The sequence below is a fragment of the Hemitrygon akajei genome, unplaced genomic scaffold (assembly GCF_048418815.1).
Source record: "Hemitrygon akajei unplaced genomic scaffold, sHemAka1.3 Scf000173, whole genome shotgun sequence".
NCBI classification, from domain to species: Eukaryota; Metazoa; Chordata; class Chondrichthyes; order Myliobatiformes; family Dasyatidae; genus Hemitrygon; species Hemitrygon akajei.
The window spans coordinates 871,453-878,355 of record NW_027332059.1 but is presented as its reverse complement, the minus strand read 5'-3'; the positions used below and the strand labels follow the sequence as shown (position 1 = coordinate 878,355).

At 45.6% G+C, this 6,903-nt stretch overlaps 1 non-coding gene across 1 annotated transcript; it reads right to left on the bottom strand.

Annotated features, from left to right (window-relative positions):
* Nucleotides 1-6,587: 6,587 nt before the first annotated feature.
* trnap-ugg (transfer RNA proline (anticodon UGG)) lies at nt 6,588-6,675 on the bottom strand. The gene is given in 2 exon segments: nt 6,588-6,623; nt 6,640-6,675. It is a non-coding gene; the product is annotated as a tRNA-Pro (tRNA).
* Nucleotides 6,676-6,903: the final 228 nt, after the last annotated feature.

Genomic DNA, 6,903 nt, shown 5'->3' with positions numbered 1-6,903 from the left:
AGAGATTTGTAGAGTTGCAACATGACCTCTCTACTCTTGAGCTCAATCCCCCTGTTAATTAAGCCTAGCATCCCATAGGCCTTCTTACCTACCCTACCTGCCTTCACAGCGAACTTGAGGGATGTATGGATTTGAAGGCCAAGGTCCCTTTGTTCATCCACACTCTTAAGTAAGTGACCATTAACCGTGTACTTAGCCTTCTGGTTTGTCCTTCCAAAATGCAACACCTCACAGTCTACCGGATTGAACTCCATCTGCCACTTTTCTGCCCAACTCTGCATCCTGTGTATATCCTCTTGTAACCTTCGACACCTACAGCTCCATCCACAACTCCTCCAATCTTCGTGTCATCCACAAACCTACTCACCCATACTTCCGGCTCTTCATCCAGGTCATTTATAAAAATCACAAAGAGCTGGGGTCCCAGGACCAATCCTTGTGGCACTCCACTAGTCACGGACCTCCAGGTAGACTACTTTCCTTCCACTTCTACTCTCTGCTTTCTTCCAGTAAGCCAATTTTTTATCCCAACTGCCAATGATCCACTGATCCCATGCCTTATGACTTTCTCGATGAGTTTCTCGTGGGGGATCTTGTAAAATGCCTTGCTAAAATCCATGTACACCACATCTACCGCCCTACGCCCATCACTGTATTTTGTTATCTCTTCAAAAAACTCAATTAGGCTCGTAAGGTAAAAATATTCCGTCACAAAACCATGTTCACTATCGTTGAGTAGACTGTACTTCCCCAAATGCTCGTAGATCGTTTCCTTGAGAATCCATTCCAAAGGTTTGCAGACCACCAACGTAAGACTCACCGGTCTATAGTTCCCTGGATTCTCCCTACTTCCTTCTTTTTTAAACAAGGGAGCTATAGTTGCTATTTCCCGATCCTCTGGCACCTCCCCTGGCCAAAAAGGATTCAAAGTTCATAGCTACTGCTTCAGCGATCTCTTCTCTCACTTCCCATAGCAACCTGGGGTATATCACGTCCGGCTCTGGGGACTTATCAATCTTGATGTTTTTAAGAAGATTCGACACCTCTTTTTCCTTAATATCCATATTGTCCAAGACACCGGCCTGTTCTATTTAGAAGTCACCCTGATCAAGGCCCTTTTCACTTGTGATTACTGAAGCAAAGTACTCATTTAGGACTTCCCCAACCTCCTCCGCCTCTAGGCACATGTTGCATTCTTTATCCTTTACAGGCCCCAGCTTCATATTTGTCTTCTTTCCGTTCTTCACGTACGCATAGTTCACCTTGGGGTTCTCCGTAATCCTACATGCCAAGGCCATCTCATGCCCCTTTCCAGCTCTCCTAAGTCCTTTCTCAAGCTCCTTCCTGGCTACCCTATATTTCTATTGTGCCCCTCCTGCTTCCTGCTTCCTGCTTCTTATATCTAACGTATGCTTCCTTCTTCAGCTTGACGAGTTGTCTCATGTGTTTCCTTAACCACAGTTCCCTTTTCTTACCATTGTTTCCTTGTTTCAGTGGGACAAACCTATCCTGAACCCAGCAGAGGTGGTCTCTAAACTTCTTCCACATTACTTCTGAGTTTTCCCCCTTGAACATCTGTTTCTAATTTACTGTCACTAGGTCCTGCCTCATCCCTTCATAGTTAGCCCTTCTCCAGTTAAGCATTTTCCCTTTTTGTCTCTTTTTATCCTTTTCCATAGCAATGCTGATGCTAGGGGAGTTGTGGCAGCAAAATGCTCCCCGAGCAAGAGGCCTGCCACCTGAACAGATTCATTACACAGAACTAGACCATGTATGGCCTCTCTTCTCGTCGGCCGGTCCACATACTGTGTCAGGAATTCTTCTTAAACACACCTGACAAATTCAGCCCCATCTACACCACTTGCAGTCAGAGGGTGCCAGTATACGTTGAAATCACCCATAACTACAACCAATTATTGCCTGCACCATTCTAAAATCTGCCTGGTTGTCTGTTGTTCTGTTCCTGAAGGCTACTTCGGGTCCTAGGGACTAATCCCAGCACAGCACTAATTTTTTCCTATTTATGACTTACACCCACACCGACTCAGTGGACACTCTCTCTGCAGCGTCCTCCCTTTGACAGACCTGATGCTATCTTGACCAGTAAAGCTACCCCTCTCCCCCTTTACCTCCCGTCCTATTCCTTTGAAACACCTAAACCCTGGTACCTTCCACCAGCCAAGTTTTATTAACGGCACCAGCATCATAGTCCCACGTACAGATCCATGCTCTACGTTCATTCAAATTTTTCCTAATACTCCTAGCGTTGAAAGAGACGCATTTCAAACACTCTAACTGGCTACATGTTTTGTCCGCCTGTCCTTCCTCACCAGCTCAGAACACATTCCATCATGCCCTTGTCCTTCTACCCTAATCTTTGCACTTAGATTCTGATTCCCACCCCCTGCTAAACTAGGTTAAACCCTCCCCAACATCTCTAGCAAATCTACCCCCCCAGGATACTGGTCCCTTTCCAGTTCAGGTGCTGCCCGTCCTTTTTGCATAGGTCAGACCTTCCGCAGCAGAGAACCCAATGTTCCAGTAATCTGAACCCCTGCCTCCTGCACCAACTCTTCAGCCACGCATTCATCCGCCATAACTTCCTGTTCCTACCCTCTCTGTCACGTGGCACAGGTAGCAATCCCGAGATTACCAGCCTTGAGGTCCTGCATTTTAACTTCATTCCTAACTCACTCTTTTCCTTCTTCAGGTCGTTATCCCTACTCCTATCAATGTCATTGGTCCGCACGTGGACCACGACATCTGGCTGCTCACCCCTCGTTCCTCAGAATACCGAGAGCTTCGCGAATTTGATAAATGACCTGGATGACGAAGTGGAAGATTGGGTTCGTAACTTTATTGATGACACAAAGATTGCGTTGTTGTGGATAGCGTGGAGGGCTGTCAGAGGTTACAGCAGGGCATTCAGAGGATGCAAAACTGGGCTGAGAGGTGGCAGATGGAGTTCAACCCAGATAAATGTGAAGTGATTAATATGATGGCAGAATATAGTACGAATGGTAAGATTATTTGCAGAATGTTAACACCTCATACGGATTCTGTGGTCCGAGTCCATGGGACACTCAAAACTGCTACGGAGGTTGACTCTGTGGTTAAGAAGGTATACGGTGCATTGCCCTTCATCAAGCGTGGGATTGAGTTCAAGAGCCGAGAAGTAATGTTTCAGCTATGAGGGACACTTGTCGGACCCCACCTGGAGCACTGTTCTGGTCGCCTCAATGCACGAAGTACGTGGAGCCCATAGAAAGGGTGCGGAGGAGATTTATAAGGATGTTGCCTGGATTGGGGAGTCTGCCTTATGAGAATAGGTTGAATGAAATAGGCTTTTCTCCTTGGAGCGACAGAGGATGAGAGGTGACCTGACAGAGATGTATAAGATGATGAGAGACATTGATCATGTGGATAATCAGAGTCTGTTTCCCAGGGTGAAATGGCTAGCACGAGAGGGCACAGTTTTAAGGTGCCTGGAAGAAGGTACAGGTGAGATGTCAGGGATAAGTTTTTTTTTTAAATGTAGAGAATGGTGAGTGCGTGGAATGGGCTGCCGGATGCAGAGGTGGAGGTGGAAATTATAGGGTCTTCTAAGAGTCTCCTGGATGAATACATGGAGCTTCGAAAAAGTAGAGGCATATTGGTAAGCCTATGTAGTTCTGAGTTAGGGACATGCTCCGCACAGCTTTCTGGGCCTGAAGGCCTGTATTGTGCTGTCGGAATTCTTTGTTTTCTATTGTTCCAGGTATCTGACTAACCGGGGTTTTACAGAGCTGCAGCATTTTGTCGTTGCCTTTGAACATCGGTGCACACACAGGAATAACAGCCACTCCCCTATCAGCTGATTCTTTTAGAATTAATAAATTTAATATACTTATATCTGAAGTACGATCCGCTCCTTGGAGACGGGTGCCATCTATGTAAAAGAACGAATATTTTCGCCGCTGTCCTGGTGGAGAGATAAATATTAATCTCCATTGGATGTGAAGTTTCTAAATACCTTGATGACGCAATCCCTGGGTGTGGAGTCCACGACATCAGGCGATAAGACATGGGTGCAGAACTAGGCCGTTCGGTCTATCAATTCATCTCCTCCATTCCATCGTGCTTGATTAATCTCAATGTCATTCCCGTTTTACCCTACCAAGTTCCATCTAATCAAGAACCTATCAACACTCCGTTTTAACATCGGTCCTCATTCCATCCATAGTATCTGGCCATTGAGATCCCATCTGGTGCTGTGTACATCATTGAACCATCAGCCCAGTCTCTATTCTCCCTTCGCTGTGCCACGCCGATATCAGACCGGCACGCGCTCTCTACGTCAAATCAACACATATCCTTCGATAAAATGGCCGCAGCCGCGACTCATAAATGCCCTGTACGGCTGCATTGGGGCACTCCTGTACTTACCCTCACTTTCAATAAAGCATGGCGTAGCTCGATGCTTCAGTTCTATCAGTCCTGAGGAAGGATTAGTGTCCGAGGTGTTGACTATTGCTGCCTTTACATCGATGCTGTCTGACCGGCTGAGTTCCTCCAGCATGTTATGTGTGTTACTCTCAATTTCCAGTAGCTGCAGAATATCCTGTGTGATCTGAATCCTTGTTTCGTGTACACAGACACGCGGGTCTCCTTCCACCTTTCTTTATTGTGACCCATTTATCTTCCAGCATGCGTTTGTCTAGGGGTAGACAGCCTCTGGCCGTGACAAGCTGAGAAATTTCGTTTCTGTGGACGATGCGTGATGTGTTGTCGGGTTACAAATCCGAATCGCAATATATCAAACGGTACACCATATGCAATTTAGCTTTATAATTCTTAATCTGTAGTTAGTAAAGAAAAGAAAAATAAAAAGGGCCCTTTTTAATGAAACAGTCTAATGTGCACGTTGGATCTCACGGCAGCCCATCCATTTGTTCCCCATCGAACTCCTCCGTGCGTTATCGGCTCATGGACTCTCACTCCAAGTCCACTCCGTCCTGCGGACTACCGACTCTCTCCAATCGCATCATCTGCCTTCATCTCTTGCTGACAAAAAGCCCGAGAATACCATCTGTCAGACGCGCTGGAAAAAATAAATACAACACGCCGCTCATTGGATGACACACATTCCAAAGCCCCCGTTATCTCTAGTCTTAACCCAACCTCTGCTGCTACAGTGAAACCATTACAGTAGCAGAGAAACAAAACAGAGAGACCATTACATTAACAGTGAAACCTTGCAGACCATTACTCTCACGTTATTTCTAATCTGATTTTTGTTTTTTAAGAATGGAGAGTAACCTCTCAATTATCATGTCCAGATCTGGCACGCATCTGGCAGATCAACAATACTGAATGGGCCTTATCGTAGGCGCTTTGCGTCCTGCTCACTATTCTCCATCCCACTAGCAACAGTGCAGTTTCATGACGTCTGCAAACGGGGAATGTGTCCACACCAAGATATGGTAGTGTAGCGGTTTGCGTCAGACTAACAAATATGCCGCTGCAAGATCGGGATTCAATTCCCACAGCTAACGGCAAAGTATCTGTTCGTTCTACCCCTGACCGCGTGGGTTTCCCCCGGGTACTCCGAATTCCACCCGCAGTCGAAAGTCGTACGGGTTCGGGTTAATGAGTTGTTGGCATGCTCTGTTGGTTAAGGACACTTGCGGGCTGCCCCGGCACAATGTTCGCTGATTTGACTTGACGCAAACAGCGAATTTCACTTGATGTTTATATGTACATGTAACAATATAAATCTAATCTTTAAATACTGTAGTTCAGCTTCAAAGTTATCGCTGTACCCTGCAAAAATCTATGCTGGGTACTGAACTCCGCAAAACCGAACTTGTCACTTCCTTCCATCCAGCAAAAAGCCCTCATTTTCCTCTTCCCTGCTTCATTCGGCTCATTGATCTAAAAATGCCACGTGTGGGTTCGTATTCATTCCCACAGTCCATGCTATACTCTATTTACGGAAACTTTCCAAAATCCTTTTGAGTCACACCTTTTGAGTGAAGAAGTTCCCATTTAACTCTTTAATATTTCACCCTTTACCTATGACCTGTGGCTTCAACCTCAATGGAAAAGGCTTGCTTGCACTAACACGGTTTATACCCCTCATAATTTCGTATCGCTGGTTTGCTCTAATTCGCTGGGTTTCTCAGTTCCTTTGTGAAACTATGAGATTACGCTTGGCACACTCAGTTCTGCAAGAACGTCGGCAAAAGCGAAAATATTTGGAAAATGTTCATCTACTCAAACCCAATTATTCATGGTCATTTTTCGTATCTCAGTACAAAATCCTATTGATAGAGCTGAAATTCAGTCATACAGAAACACAAGATTGGAGAAAAAGGGATTAGCCACTCAGTTTATCATCACTCCATTCAATTTCTACGCCAAACCAAATCTTTCACCGTCCGCTCTAAAGCTGTGATTTGTAGTCGTCGTCTGTCCAAACCTGAGGGGGGAATCATTGCAGGCAGTGACCTACATATATACAGCCCTCATAATTTTCTGTACATCTAAATATCTTCCCTCATTCTTCTGCCCTCCAATGTCAGAAGTTCTAAAATGTATCAATCAAAGGGCTCGTCCGGGATTTGAACCCGGGTCCTCTCGCATGCTCGCAAATTCAGGCCCAAAGCGAGAATCATACCACTAGACCAACGAGCCCGTTCTGTGTTTATGTCATAACACTGCTGCCTTTCACTTTCTTAGTCTCCTTTGTCATCGCATCTGGTGGTAATTTTACGTCTAAGGTAGATCAAGGAGCAAAGGTCAGTAAAAGGCAGTGCAGGATCTTCGGCCCAGGAAGCTCAGTTCACCACTGTAGCTCTACTCTGTTGACATTATAACTATTCCCTCCTACAGAGACCATAATCCGCTATTTTCACGCAGCCA